The sequence below is a fragment of the Hypanus sabinus genome, chromosome 4, assembly GCF_030144855.1.
Source record: "Hypanus sabinus isolate sHypSab1 chromosome 4, sHypSab1.hap1, whole genome shotgun sequence".
NCBI classification, from domain to species: domain Eukaryota; kingdom Metazoa; phylum Chordata; class Chondrichthyes; order Myliobatiformes; family Dasyatidae; genus Hypanus; species Hypanus sabinus.
This window is the reverse complement of record NC_082709.1, coordinates 154,809,220-154,825,859: the sequence shown is the minus strand read 5'-3', so window position 1 is coordinate 154,825,859 and position 16,640 is coordinate 154,809,220.

The window sequence follows — 16,640 nt, the reverse complement described above, 5'->3', positions numbered from 1 at the left end:
CCCAACCTCATGTATACCCTGCTCCCTTCATTTAATATTAAGGCCTGGGCCTTGTACTGAAAGTGACTTAGCTATCAGCCCCATAGGCTGCAATCCTGGGCTAAGATTATCTATACAATTTTTCAGTGAGTTTTTCTCAGGCCTCCTGCCTCACACCAGCAGACATTTGGTCAAGTTGCCACAAAGACAGGAAAAATATGCAAAGGATGAGTGGGGGAAACAATAACATGGGGTAAGTATGAGACTACAGACTAGAAAAGCAGAATATTCTACTTAGACTAATAAACTAGTAATAATAGACTTCTAAAATGTTGCTGTATTAAAGAATCTGGGTAATCTGATATGTGAAACAAAGGAAGTTAGCATTCAGGTAATTAGGAAGCCAAATGCAACACTGGACTTAATTGTGAAGGGGTTGAAGGAGGAAAGTCGAAGTGTCTTTCTGCAAATAAACAGGGCTCTGGGAAGTTGACCCATGGAGGAATGTATGTGTATTGGAGAGAGTTGAGGAAAGGCTTCTGCCTTGGATAAATAACCTGCATTGTGATGAAATGTTGAGAAATTGAGGCATTGGAATTTAGAAAATTGAGAGGTAATCCTAATGGAATTTACTAGTCCCAGAGCAACCAACAGGGCAGATGCTGAGATGTTGTTTCCCTCACCGAGAAATTTAGAACCAGTGACATGCATGCAGAATATGGGATCTCCTATTTAAGAAGAGGAGGAAGAACTAATTCTGCTAAGGGGTCATGAATCTTAAGAGTTTACTGTCCCAAAGAGCAGTGTCACTGAGTATGTGCAAGGTCTTTTTTGGACTATGGGGGAATTCAAGAGTATGGAGAACAGCCAGGTAAGTGGAGTTGAGATCAACCATAGCACATGGGGTCACATGACCTGCACTCAGTCCGATTTCTCAGGGTCTGAAGGTCCTCCTCCACCCACTCTGCTGAGCTAGTTTCCCCACCAACAAGTGTTCCCAAAATATGTAATTCCAATCAGTAAACTGTAAAACCTGTTTACTTTTAAATGTTAAAGCCCATTGTTCTGAAATACCTCAAGTTTGAAGTTCATTGCTTGTAAACATCATTTTGAAACACAAAAGAACAAAATTTGCATGTAAATGTAGTGTTATTTGTGCCCTGCTTGTTCAACCTTAGCAAATTTGCTTAAGATTATTTAATTGCATTGTGTATTGTTATTTGAAATTACCAACTGTTTCTACCTGTGGCACACTCAAGCCCATTAAGAAAAGGTTGTTTTTCCCCCCTAATTCTTACAGTAATTAACAAGGCTACCTTAACATTTTTTTTCCTAATCATTTACATTTAGCCACACAGTGCAGTTGGTCATCCTATCACAGGCAAAGATAACTTTCATTGCCTTTGAACTGAAGGAGAAGTTAGGAATCAAAGCAATTTGCTTTCTCATATAAAAAAACTGGGAGAGGTAAGGGCATAGGTTCCCTTCTGTAAAAGGATCAGATGTGTTTTAGCAGTAATTTTATGGTCAATATTACTAAATTAATTGGAATTGGTTTAATGTTGTCACATGTACAAATAGATCACTCCACAAAGCTAATTAATTCCAGATTTTTGAATGATATTCATTAGTTCAGTACAGTAATTGAATTTAACCTCCTTATCAGTTGCAGTGGAATCTGAACTGATGTCTCCAGATTACCAGTCAAAGCTGCTGATAACTACCATTTTGAAAGCATTCAAGAAAAGCAATTGCTTAGTTGAATTAATTGTGCATATTGACATGTATTTCAGTATCAGAAACACCAATTTCCTGCTGGATTGAAAGTGCACGAATCATTTGGTGTTATTTGTGCAGTCACATCACATCAGCCAATGATTCAACCCTTGCCATTTGCTATGGAGTAATAACTTAACTGCATTGCCTGCCAGGGGTGGTACCCAAAATCCTCATTACCAGCAGTACCTTTTTAAACGTGGAATTGAGAAATACAAAGACAAATTCCAAAGGGAAAATAAATCATTAATTATTCCCATTAAGTATTGCTCTGTAATAAAAAGTTTGTTAAAAGTTCTCATTACAGTCTTACAAAAAAAGTCCTGAAAAAATATTCAGCACCCGACTCAACAATGAGTATTACACCAGGAATTTTGATCAATTTAACTGAGAATTTTTATTTGTTAATCACATGCTCCTTTTTCCCCACAGAAGAGCCCCCAAAACAGGGAAAATTGTAAAGCATGAAAAACTACAAACTCAAATACTAAAATTACAGCATTTCAAAAGTATTCATCCCCCTTTGCTCAGTACTTAGTTGAACTACCTCTCACTGCTAATACAGCAGGTAGACTTTTAGAATGGGTTTCTATTAGCTTTGCACAATGTGATAGAGCAAGATTTCCCCATTTCTCCTTGCAAAATTGCTCAAGTTCAGGAGCGTCAGATGTTCAATTGGATTAAGGTCAGGGCTCTGACTGGGCCACTCAGGGACAACAATTTTCTTCATTTGAAGTCATTCCACGGTTTCTTTGACAGTGCACTTTGGGTAGTTGTCCTGCTGAAAGACGAACTTCCTCCCCAGTTTAAGCTTCCTGGCAGAGGCTAGCAGGTTTTTATCCAGGATCTCTTTGTATTTAGCAGCATTCGTCTTCCCATCAATCCTGACCGTATTTCTAGACTCCGCTGCTAAAAGCATCCCCATAGCATGCTGCAACCTCACCAGCACGGATGGTGTTTCCATCTGATGCACAGTATAAGACTTACACCACCAGTACCACTAAAACAAAGCATATCCTTGCTTGTAAAGACCATGCAAAGTGTCAATAGACAGTAGGTGCAGGAGTAGGCCATTCAGTCCTTTGCCAGCACCGCTATTCAATGTGATCATGGCTGATCATCCACAATCAATACCCTGTTCCTGCCTTCTCCCCATATCCCTTGACTCTGCTATCTTTAAGAGCTCTATCTAACTCTTTCTTGAAAGCATCCAGATAATTGGCCTCCACTGCCTTCTGAGCATTCCATAGATCCACAACTCTCTGGGTGAAAAAGTTTTTCCTTAACTCTGTTCTAAATGGCCTACCCCTTATTCTTAAACTGTGGCCTCTGGTTCTGGACTCCCCCAACATCAGGAACATTTTTCCTGCCTCTAGTGTGTCCAGTCCCTTAATAATCTTATACATTTCAATCAGATCCCCTCTCATCCTTCTAAATTCCAGTGTATATAAGCCCAGTCGCTCCAGTCCAGTCTTTCCCGCCATCCCGGGAATTAACCTCGTGAACCTACGCTGCACTCCCTCAATAACAAGAATGTCCTTCCTCAAATTTGGAGACCAAAACTGAACACAATACTCCAGGTGTGGTCTCACCAGGGCCCTGTACAACTACAGAAGGACCTCTTTGCTCCTATATTCAACTCCCTTTGCTATGAAGACCAACATGCCATTAGCTTTCTTCACTGCCTGCTGCACCTGCATGCACCTGCAGTGTTACTTAGCAGATACTGTAAAGGATGTGGAAGAAGGTCTTGTGGTCAGTGGAACTTTCTGGCCTCAAAAGTGGTATTTTAAATATTCTTACAAATACTACTTGTCTTTATTATAATCTTAAAATTGCATACAAAATATGTGATACCTAGTTCCAAGGTTTATTGTATCTTTATATGTGGTAATATATCAATGATTTTGCTTTAGTTGTGGGTCACTGATCTAGGTCCTAAGCAGTTCATTTAATACTGGATAAGGATAAACAGTTCAGATTCCATATTGCAAATACAGAGTTAAGTGTATATGTCTCTCTTCTTATCTATAACCATTTTATTTATTCATTACATTTCATGTTGCAGTTTGTTTCCACTAATGAATTCTATTTTTTCCAACTATTTTTATATCTGTACTTCATGCTGTCAAGTACTATTATATTTCTGCTATCCGTTTACTTCTCATTTTCAAACTAAATATTCCTTTGGCTCTCTTATTTCTACTTTTAAATCAAATTGCAATTCAGTTATCCTCCTATTTACTTCCCTTTACATTCTCCATGTATAATTTTCAGCAGGATTGGCACAGTGATTCTCTTGCAGATTTCCTGAACCCCACACTCTTCAATATTATTGTTGAACAGAATTTTCACAATGTATCTTCCTTCATCACATGGCTCACATCATGTACAACCTGCTGTGTGTATATACAAATGTCTATTGAAACTGATCTGCAACATGAAACTTTGTTCTACCCATGTAAATGTAGTCAGGTAAATATTGCTCTGTTTGTTCTATTTCCCTGCTCTTTACTCTCAACATTTTGAATGTCATATTTTAGGCTCTTATACCTTCTTTCTACTTCACTAAGCTATTATTCCAGCTCCAACAATTGTGAATCAGTAAGAAGCCCGAATTAACGGAGCAGGCTGCCATGAATGGTTCCACAGCTCTCCCTAGAATAGTGAAATCTCCTGGGCCGCACCCCTGTTCAAAATATCCATTAATGATTTGATTTTAACAATTTGAAAGCCAGACATATAGCTTCAACATTTGCCAACACCAAATTTACTGTATTGCTCTCCAGTTTCCATATTATAAAAAACATTACAGACGCATAACGGAGTCAAAGAAAATATTCATAAGGACAAATCCAGAACTGAGATGATATAGCTATCAAAAAAATTCAATGAATTGCGGTTTTATTTTCTCAAAAAGACTGATCCATAGATCGGATTAAGATAAGAGTGAGTCTACTGGACATCCAAAAGCAAGGAGTCCAAAACAAATGAGTTCATAAATATAAATTAATTCATTAATAAATTCAATAAAGAATTCACACAAATTATTTCCCCCAAGAAGTGAGTAGAATGTAAGCTACCATATGGTTGCGGCAAAAAGCACAGAAAGAATTCAAGGAGATCTAGAAGAACTAAAGAGGAGTTGGATGATAAAGCAGCATGGGATAAGACTCGTGGAGAAGATTAAAAATATATACATTAGTTGAATCAAATGTTCTCTTCTTATGTTGTGAACCTAAAGCAACATTTATCCCTCAATTAGTACTGCAAAAATAAGTTAACTGATTATGTCTTATTACTAGTCAACCTTATCATTTACAAATTGGTTGCCATGTTTACCTACATAACTCTCCTGTTAATAAATGATCACATCTCAAAAGTAATAAATTAAAGATTTTGAGACTTGAGGAGATGAAGGGCACTATATAAATATTTTTTACTAATTTACTTTTACTTTATAATTAAGATAGACTGGAACAAGTTACAAGAACAGAAGAGTTAGGAACAGGAGTACGCCATGTAGTTCTACAAGATTGGTCTGCCATCCTTTATGATCATGACTGATTGTCTATCTCAGCATCGTTTTCCAGCACTTTCCCCACTTCTCTTCTTGTCCACTGAAATAATACAGTGACTGAGCCTCCACAACCCCCAGGGCTAGAGAATTTGAAATAGTCACCAATGAAGAGCTTTTTCAACTCAGTCCTAAATTGCTGCTACTTTTACAGAAAATGTGTCCCTGGTCCTGGGTTCTCAAATTCTCTTGTTTTTCAAATTATAGCAGCATTTCAATAGCTGGACTGAGAGTGGCCCCTTTAAGGGTGATTCTTCTGCAGTTGAATTTAAAACAAAATCATGACAGACAACCAACAAAGAGATATGGGATTTGAGAATTTTTAAAAAACTGATGGATAGCTTCTATGCACAGGGTAATTATTCTTATCAGTCTTTCTTCATGACACTTCTATCCTCTCCAAGCTGCTGAATATTGGTCCCCACATTTAAATTTTGAATCATGTTTGGAACTACAGAAAAATTACAACATTACAGAGAGTGCATAGATCTTCAGATTTTCCAATTTGTGTCATACTTTGACAATCCACAATGTGAAACCCCAAAAGCATTGTCAGTTTGAGGATATGCTTTTATAAAAAGGGGGAAAAATAGTAAATCTTGGCCAAGATTCTGTTAGTTCAAAAAGTTGCAACAAATCAGTCTAAGTTGTTCAAAACTTACAATAACACCTTTTGAGATGAACTAGAGGTGGACAACATTTGTCATCTCATCCACAGGTCATCTCATACTTCACAATAATCTCTCAGCTTCATTGGCTTAAGGATTTGATTGTATCTATGATTCTTTCACCTTTAGCATTCCATAATCTTTCTTTTTTTAAAACCAAGAGTTTATTAAGTATTTCAGTTCAGCTTTACGTTCCTCTAATTCACATTCCCAGTCTCACCTGGATTCTTTTCTCATTTTCAGAGTACAGACATTTAAATTCAAGTCTTCATTAGAGCTTCAATGTAAATCTTAACAAAACTGTATTCTAATCAATACTGAATCTGACTACTAATGCAGCTAATTTTAATATCTGAATTATAATGTCTTTCTTAAGCTATTTCTGAATCATTTAGATAACTAATAAGACTTCTAATAGTTGTTGGGATTCCCCTTGTATGCAGACAATCTTCCCGATGAACAAAAAAATTGTGCCTTTATCGAAATTTTGTTTATTCTGATCTCCTTGTTCTGTCTCTCTCTAATTCATTTTGTTCTATTTCATACTTATACATTCTTTTTTGTAAGATGATATTCTTAGAGAGGGGAATGAAACATTATGTAGAAGGATTCGATTAGAGTCAGCAAAATCATGCCAGTGTTAAATCTGCAACTGGAACTACCTGGTCTAATCTTATTTACCTGCTTTATTTATACTGCTTGCTTATGAAAAAACAATATTTGTCACTACCTCAATCACCTGTGTTGAAGCATTATTTTTCTATGAATGGGAAATTCAGTCTTCTAAATTTCAAAATTGTTCCTGACCCTTCTTGTTACCAACATCCCAAAGACTTGCCATAATCTTTTACTGCTTAGCTTTTCAAAATCTTTCATAACTTTTCAAACCTTCAGTGGTTTTCATTTAACTCTCTAGATAAATCAAATTTTTATCCATGGATACTTTAATTTTATTTGAAAATCACACTTTGTGGAGTCATAACTACAATTTTGATTCTTCATTTCATTCTGATTTTTAATGTGACCTTCTCTTACATAAGAGATATTATATACAGAGTGAATTGGAGACAGTTCCTTGTGGACTTTAAGTACCAGTTTTAAAAAGCAAGTGGAGCCTGCCAGGACTTGTCTGTAGGATGGGAGATTGCTTGGGTTAATAGTAACTTAACATTGGCTAATAAAAAGAAGCAAGGTTTAAGCAGAGTGGTCATTATTGGAGTGACTATTGTGTGAGTGGACAGTGGTCAGGCTTTGGCTCAAATGGCTCGGGCAAGAGCAGGCACAGGCTAGAGCTTAAGTTTGAGAAATTGGAGGTATAATGAGTGTAGGCATGATGGTAGTTCCTCCTGAGAGATGTGGGGTTTCTGAGTACCTAAAGGTCTCCATGATGATTACATCTGCAGGAAGTGCACCCAACTTCAGCTCCTGACTGACAAGGCCAAGGAAATGGGACTGGAGCTGGATGCACTCAGGAATGATGAAAACTTCATCAATGAGACTTTTACTGAGGTCATCACACCCAGGGTGCACGCTTCAGACAGTAGATGGGTGACCACCAGGAGAGATAAGGGGAGTAAGCGGTCAGTACAGGATTCCCCTGTGGCCATTCCCCTCAGCAACAGTATAACCCTTTAGAAATTACTGGGGGATGACCCATCAGCGCATAGCAGTAGCAGACAGGCCCGTGGCACTGTGACCGGCTCTGAGACTCAGCAGGGAAGAGTAAAGTCAGGTAGAGCGATAGTGATGGGAGACTCGATCGTTAGGGGGACAGACAGGAGACTCTACAGTTACGGAACGGAGGACAGGATGGTGTGGTACCTCCCAGGTGCTGTCCTCCAGGATGTCACAGAGCGCTGTGGAAGATTCCCAGCAGGGAAGCTGAGCAACCAGAGGTTGCAGTGCACATCGGCACCAATGATATAGGTAGAAAAGAGAAGAGGTCCTGTGCAGTGAGTATACCTGTCATTGAGGGATATGGCCACAGGGGCACTCTGGACTGGTTCCTTCATCTCTTTCCCCTTCCTGACTGTCCCCAATTTCCTGTGTCCTATACCTTGGATATATTACCTCTCTATATGTTCTATCCATCACTCCCTCAGTCTCCCGAATGATCCACAGTTCATCCAGTTCCAGCTCCAACTCCTTAATGTGGGGAATATAGGACTGAAGATGTTATATTTGAATGCATGTATTATACAGAATAAGGTAGATGATCTGGTTGCAGAGTTAGAGAACGGCAGGCATGACATTGTGGGCATCACTGAGTCCTGGATAAAGGAAGATCATAGTTGGGAGGTTAACATCCAAGGATAGCTCTTTGTATTGAAAAGTCAGGCAGGTAGGTAGATAGGGTGTGTTGGCTCTGTTGGTAGATAATGTAATCAAATCCTTAGAAAGTGGTGACAAAGGATCGGAAGATATAGAATACTTGCCGGTTGAGTAAAGAAACTGCAAGAGCTTCTGATTCTGATGGGTTATATACAGAACATCAAACAGCAGCCGGATGTGAGAAAATTTCAACTGGAAATAGAAAAACCTGTAATGATGGCAATGCTACGACAGTCATGGGGGATGTAAATATACAGGTAGATTGAGAAAATCAGGTTGGTGATGCGTCCCAAGAGAGAGAATTTGCTGTATGCCTACAAGATAGCTTTTTAGAGCAGCTTGTGGTTGATCCCATTAGGGGAAAGGCAATTCTGAATTGCATGTTGTGTCAAGAGCCAGACTTGATTAGGGAGCTTAAGGTAAAGGAACCATTAGATAATAGTGATCATAACATGATGGAATTCACACTGCAGTTTGAGAGGAAGAAGGTGAAGTCAGATGTATCAATATTACAGTGAAGAAAAGGGAATTAAAGAGGCATAAGAGAGGAGCTGATTGAAATGGGGCACGAGAAGGGAGTTTGGCAGAGGAGCAATGGCTGGAGTTTCTGGGGCAATTCAGAAGGGGCAGGATAGATACATTCCAAAGATGAAGTAGTATTCTAAAGGGAGGATGCGACAACTGTGGCTTACAAAGACAGCATAAAAGGAAAAGAGAGGGCATATAATATAGCAAAAATTAGTGGAAAAGTAAAAGATTGGTAAGTTCTTAAAAACCAAGAGAAGGTAACTAAAAAAAAACATGAGAGAAAAGATGAAATATGACGGTAAGCTTGCCAATAATATCAAAGAGGATACCAAATATTTTAACAGAAAAAAATATGAAGTGTAAAAGAGGGGTAAGGGTGGATAATAGTGCACTGGAAAATGATGCTGGATAGGTAGTAATGAGGAAACAAAGAAATGATGGGTGAACTTAGTAAGTATTTTGCATCAGTCCTCACTGTGGAAGCACTAGCAATATGCCAGAACTTCGAGTGTCAGGGGACAGAAATGAGTGTAGTTGCAACTACTAAGGAGAAGGGGCTTGGGAAGCTGAAAGCTCTGAAGGTATATAATTCACCTGGACCGGATGGACTATATCCCAGGGAGTAGCTGAAGAGACTGCGGAGGAATTAGTAATGATTTTTCAAGAATCACTAGATTCTGCAATGGTTCTGGAGGAGTAGAAAATTGCAAATGTCACTCCAGCCTTTAAGAAGGGAGGGCAACAGAACAAAGAAAACTAAAAGCTAATTAACCTGACTTCACTGATCGAAAATGTTGGAGTCCAATATTAGTGATAAAATTTGGGGTACTTGGAGGTGCATGATAAAGTAGGCAAAAACCATCATGGTTTCCTTCAGGGGAAATTTTACCTGACAAATCAGTTGGAATTCTTTGAGGAAATAACAGACAGCATAGACAAAGGAGAATCAGTGGATGTTGCTTACTTGGATTTTCAAAAGGCCTTTGACAAGGTGCTGCACATGAGGAGCCCGTGGTATTACAGGAAAGATATGGCATGGATAGAGGATTAGCTGACTGACAGGATACAAAGGGTCAGATAAAGGGGGTTGGTGTCTAGTGATGTGCCACAGGGTTTGGTATCTGGACTGCTTCTTTTCACATTACATATCAGCAATTTGGATGAATGAATTGATGGCTTTGTGGCTAAATTTGCAGACGATACAAAGATAGATGGAGGGGCAGGTGGTGTTGAGGAACCAGGAAGTCTGCAGAGGACTTGGACAGATAGGGAGAATGGGAGTGTAAGGAAATATATGATCATGCACTTTGATAAAAGGAATAAATATGTTGACTATTTCCTAAATGGGGAGAAAATTCAAGAAGCACAGGTGCAAAAGGTCTTGGGAGTCCTTGTGCAGGATTCCCTAAAGTATAACTCACAGATTGAGTCAGTGGTAAAGAAGGCAAATACAGTGGTTGAAAGAAATGGAATATAAAAGCAAAGATGTGATGCTGAGACTTTATAAGGCCTTGGCCAGACCACACTAGGAGTATTGTGGGCAATTTGAGGCCCCTTGTCTAAGAAAAGATGTGTTGTTGTTGGAGAGAGTCCAGAGGAGGTTCACAAGAATGTTTCCAGGAATGAAAGGGTTATTGTGCATATGAGGAGCATTTGATGGCTTTGGACCTGTACTCACTGGAGTTTAGAAGAATGAGGGGGGGATCTCATTGAAACCTATTGAATATTGAAAGGTCGAGAGAGAGTGGTTAGGGAGAGGATGTTTCCCAAAGTGGTGAGTCTAGGACCAGAGGTTACATTCAGCATTGAAGAGTTCCCATATAGAACAGAGATGAGAAGGAGTTTCTTTAGACAGAGGGTGGTGAATCTGTGGAATTCATTGCTACTGATGGCATTGGAGACCAAGACATTAAATATATTTAAGATGTAGGTTGATAGGTTGTTGGTTAGCCAGGGCATCAAAGAAGAGAAGGAAAGAGAATTGGGTGGAGAGGGAAAATAAATCCCCCCATAATGGAATTGAGACCAGACACGATGGGCCAAGTAGTCTAATTCTGCTCCTATGTCTTAAGGTCTTACAGTCTTGTAATATACTAAGTAATGGTTCATTTAGGTAAGGTGCCACATCAAGGGTTTATTAGCAAAGTTGAAGCATACAGGGCCATTGATGCCAGAGGCACACTGTTGGCTTAGTAACAGACAACAGAACTTTATGGTGACTTTCCAACTGGAGAAGGATGAATAGTGGTGTTACTCAAGGGATATTGTTTATTTCTATATTATTGACCCGGTCTCGTATGATTGCAGACAATGCTAATCTTGTGAGTGGCAATAAGAATAATGATAAATTACAGCAAGCTATGAAGAGGGTAGTGAAAGAACAGATACATGTGGATAAAATTTAATGTGGAGAGTTCTCAGATGTTTTTTTCAGCAGGAAATCTAATAAGAGAAAATATTGATATTGAGTCAATAATGTGCAAACAATTCAAATCTTTACTAATAGAGGCATGAATTTTATGAGTAGGAAAATTTTACTGAACTTGTATAAATATTGCAGAATTATGTTCAGTTCTGATTATCATTTTCTAGGAAAGATGTGAAGGCATTAGAGAAAAGATTTATGACGATGTTTCCTGGGATGAATAACTACAGTTATAAGGCTGGATTAACAAACCAGCAACTGCTTTCTTTGAAGAAATTAATGCTGATGAGAGATTTGACAAAGATATACGGAGCCTTTTTTCAGATACAGGTAGGTTTAGCTTCTGTCAACCTAAGTTCAACACTGGAGATAAAGCCACTTGCTGAACTGTAGCTTTAGCAGAGTTATGTTATCATTCATGGACACTCTGTAATTGTAATTTACTTCTTCTGCAGATAACCCACACATAAAATTTCCTCCCTTCCTGTCCTAAAGGGAACGATTTTCCTGGGAAGTAGTTGCACGAATAACCTCAGCTCTTCAGTACACTAACCAATTCCCACAGTCCGGATAACTATTTCTGAACAGCAGACATCACAGGAAATGCTCACTTTAACCCAAATCCATACACTTTATTATGGGTTCATCTGAAACAGAAATCATGAAATCATTTCTCACCATCTATCAGCAGTGCAGAAGCAAACCTTTCTTATTCCTATTATATTTTAATAGTTTTATTGAGAAACACTGCAGAATAGGCCCTTCCAGCCATCTGAGCTGCGCCGCCCAGCAAGTCCCCGAATTATGAATCTTTAGAGTCAAAATAAAATCCTTAGAAGTTATCCAAGATGATAACTTCTAATAATACCCCAGCAGTGTTTTAGCTACTAAATCATAAGATCCTATTTTAAAACGAACTGTAGAAAGAAGGATCTGAGTGTAATGCAGAGAACTAACTTACATGCTTGGGTGATGGGGTGGCAATCTTCAGCTGGCAATCGATTTTCAATGATGACTGAGGCCTGGGCAAGGTTGTATGGAAGACCGGCAGTTGCCCATGCTGCAAGTCTCCCCTCTCCACGCCACCGATGTTGTCCAAGGGAAGGGCATTAGGACCCATACAGCTTGGCACCGGTGTCATCGCAGAGCAATGTGTGGTTAAGTGTCTTGCTCAGGGACACAACACACTGCCTCAGCCAAGGTTTGAACTAGCGACCTTCAGATCACTAGACTTGGTGACGCAGGTTTCAATATGTCTGTATCGAAGGAGGTGTAAGGGGCTCCATCCCTCCGCTAGCCTGCAGATCACCCTTGGGCAAGGTGTAGCACCTGCCTAGCCCCCTTCAATCATTATCAAATGAAGCCATGGGAGCAGGTGGCGGATGGTCGTACAAGCAGTCGGAGCTCATCACAAGTCCTGGTTATGCAACCACTGATACCAGGCAGACAATCTCTGAAGGGAATTGATACTGGTTGGAGTCACCCATCTTGTAAAGACACTGCCCAGACAGAGACAATGGCTAACCATTACTGTGGAAGAATAGTCATGGTGATGGGAAGGCCATGGTTTCCCACGTCATATGATACAGCACGTAATGAAGTGATGAATTTACATGCAAGCAGACCTCGTGTAAACACAAGGGGTCCATCCTGAGAACAGTCCAGGCTGCTTTTTTCCCCAATTTTCTACAACAACCAAATCACAACCCACTTGATTACACTTGTTGTAATTCTTTCATTTCATTGAATAATCACCCCAACACTACCCACAGTTAAAGAACTAGAAAAGGGAAACACTTTCAATAGAAATCCTATATCATTGGGGGGGGGGGGGTTTCCACATTACGGTAGAATAACAAAATCAGGTTAACCTTACTGTCACATTGATGAGAGACCTCCACATTCATAAGATTAATGCAGTGCTAATGTAAATGAGTGCTTGATGGTCAGCATGAGTCCGATGGGCCAAAGGGCCTCTTTCTATGCTGCATGACTCTTCATTTAATTTCTCAAAAGACATTCTCAGAAAAAATTTAGACTTATTCTTCCACAGATTACTTAATGGGACATTTGCTGCTTTATCCCTTGTTACTTAGAACAATGTCTGAATTTTCCCATTCACAGAAAGCATAGGAAATTAGTATGTCAACTCACTTCGATTTTCTGGGCTTCTTGTATATCAGAATGAAGCTGAGAGTCGGCTATAAAATGTGGACATCAAATGCCAGAGAATACGTGCTGTAAAATAATTTACCATGCGCCAACAACAGAGCTGGTGCCTATTCTGTACTCTCCTAGAAGTTTACTGATGCACTTATTACAGTGACCTCACCGAATGTTACAGGCTGACGGAGGTGAAGGAAACTGGAGCATTAGTGTGAGGAGATACTGTTTTTGCAAACCTCAGATAGGAGAGAAAGCAAGCAAAGGATGTAAAACCTCCTCAAACTAAAGGAGCCAAAGAGTTGTCAGCTGTGCTTTAAAAAAGTGAACACGCCACTTTTACTTCAGGTAGTACTGAAAGTGTCCGTTTAATCTCAAGTTTAAACACAAAATACGATAAGAATTATGCCCAAACAAATTTCAAGTACAAAGTTGAGTTTTTAACCAACGAATTATTTAACTGTGGGAAAAATCAGGTCATTCGCCAAACAAATATTTCAGTATATATGTAAAAAGTCTTAGCCAGGTGGATGGAACAATTACCCGCATTAAATTCCGTACTCACTTCGCTATTGCAGACAGTCGCGGGGAAGACAGACTCGGAGGACTGGTTCTGGTAGTCGCGATCATCAGCTACTTTCCTCATTTTTGTATCTAGGTTACCTTCTTAAATTAAGATAAAAACAAAAATCACTTTCTTTTAAAATATTACATCAGCTGGGGGTGGAAGCTTTGTCTGTGAGGGGAAAGGTTTCTTTGGGGCGTCCTCGTTTGCGGCTGGGGTGAGTCCCGTGTTGGTGGTGAGCGCAGATACAGGGCGAGTGCACTCTCGAGCTACCTTTGTTATCACAAGGTCGCTGAGGAGCGATCCAGTGTTTCTGTGCCGATGCTGAAGGAGACGCGGGTCACCACCTGCTCTTTAGACCTATTTTTGCTGGGAGCGGTCCCGTGCTTGAACAACTGCCAGGTTTCCCCAGGCCAACCACAAAACGTCCGTGCTTTCCCCTCTGGCTTTGAACTCTGTTAGACTTAACGGTCTGTTGCGTGGCATTAGTCGTTTCTGCTCCTTTGTGCCATGTCAGAACGCTGGGGTGCTCCATTTTGAGCACAGGAGTGCTGTATGGTGCCCTGCAATATATGATAGGGCTTGGCCTAAAAACCATTTCCTCTCTGCCCGACAGGAGTTTATCTTAGCGAATGAGCTACAAAATGTACCAGGAGCAAGTGGGGGGGGGGGGGGGGAAGATATTTGCTTGGATGCTAAGGATGTGGGGTCCTTAGTGAGTAATTTACTGGTATAAATGAAGGATGTGGAGGATAGGGAGATCAGTGCTGAGAGTATAAAACTGCCAGGGTGACTGGAAGTAAAGGAGGAGGTGATGCTGGGTTTCTTAGAGTTGGATTAGTGCCCTGGGCCTGATGGGATACACCTCAGGTTACTGAGACAGGCAAGTGAAGAGATTGCTGGGACTTTGTGTCCTGTCTAGGCACAGGTGAGGTTCTGTAAGACTGGCGAACAGCTAATGCTATTTTGTTGTTGAAGAAAGGGATCAGGGATAATCCTGGAAGTGATAGACCGGTGAGTCCCACAACAGTGGTAAGAAAGTGACTCAGGGGTAGGACTTATGAGCATTTAGAAAACCATGGCCTAATTAGGGAGAGCCAGCGTAGCTTTGTGTGGGGTAAGTCATGCCTTACTAACCTGATTGAGTTTTTTGATGAGGACGATTGATGAAGGTAGAGCTGTGGATTTTATCCTAATGAATTTTAGTAAGGGGTTTGACAAGGTCCCTCAAGGGAGGCTCATCCAGAAGATTAAGATGCATGGGATCCATTGGCCATTTGGATTCAGACCTTCCCCAAAGAAGGCAGAGGGTGGTAGTCAAAGGAACTTATTTGAGCTGGAGGTCTGTGATGAGAGGTGTTCCGCAGAGATCTGCACTGCTGCTGGTGATGGATATAAATGACCTGGATGAAAACGTGGATTAGTAAATTTGCAAATGATTTGAAGATTAGTGATGTTGTGGGTGACTGGAAAAGAACAGAGTGGGATATAGATCCACTGCAGATATGGATGGAGAAGTAGCAGATGCTGTTTACTTGTGTTGCATCTTGGGAGGTCAAATGTAAAGAGACAGTGTGGATGAGCAGAGGGATCCTGGGGTACAGGTTCATAGTTCCCTGAAAGGTTGATAGGATGGTAAAGAAGGCATTTGATATGTTGGCCTTTATTAATTGAGGTGTTGAATTCAAAAGTCAGGAAGTTATGTTGCAGTTTTATAAAACTCCAGTCAGGCTGTGTCTGGAGTACTGCATGCAGTTCTGTTTGCCCCATTGTAGGAAGTATATTAAGGATTCGGAGTGGATGAACAAGAGGTTTAACACACCACTGCCTGGATTACAGGTCATGCGCTATAACGAGAGGTCAGTCAAACTCGAGCTAATTTCTCTGGAGTGGCAGAGGGGAGATCTGACAGGTTTATAAGATTATGGGAGAGATAGATAGAGACCAGGGCTGAGAAGTCTAATAGCAGAGGGCATGCTCAGAGGACGTGATTTTAAAGGAGAAGGGAGAGGCAATTTTCTTTTTGGTATACACGCAGAGAGTGGTGCGTGCCTGGAGTGTGCTGCCTGGGATGGTGATAGAAGCAGATACATTTGGGACTTTTAAGGTCCATTTAGATAAGCATGCGAATGTGGTGAAAATGGAGGAATATAGACAATGTGTAGGCATAAGTGATTCATTTAGTTGGCCATTTGATTAGTAATTTATCTGTGGGCTGAAGAGACTGTTATATGTTTTATGTTTTAAAAGAAGTTTATCCTTTGTAAATTGAGCTCCAAAACTATTGCAGTTACTTGTTAAGTTTGAAGTTTTACAAGTTTGAAGTTGTAAAAGATGGCATTCCTTCACTTTTACAAGTGAAACATGCTCCAGAAAATAAACATTTCAGACTATCAACCTCCTAAGTTCAAGATCATCATTTTCCGAACAGGTTGCATTCCATTATGATTCTTCAGTTAGAGGGCGGTGAATCTGTGAAATTCTTTGCTGCAGAGGGCTGTGGAAGCCAGATCATTATTTGAGGCAATGATTGATAGATTTTTGATTGATAAAGAAATTAAGGGTTACAGGGAGAAGTCTAGAGAAAAGGGTTGAAGAAATAATCTGCCATGATTGAATGGAGGCATA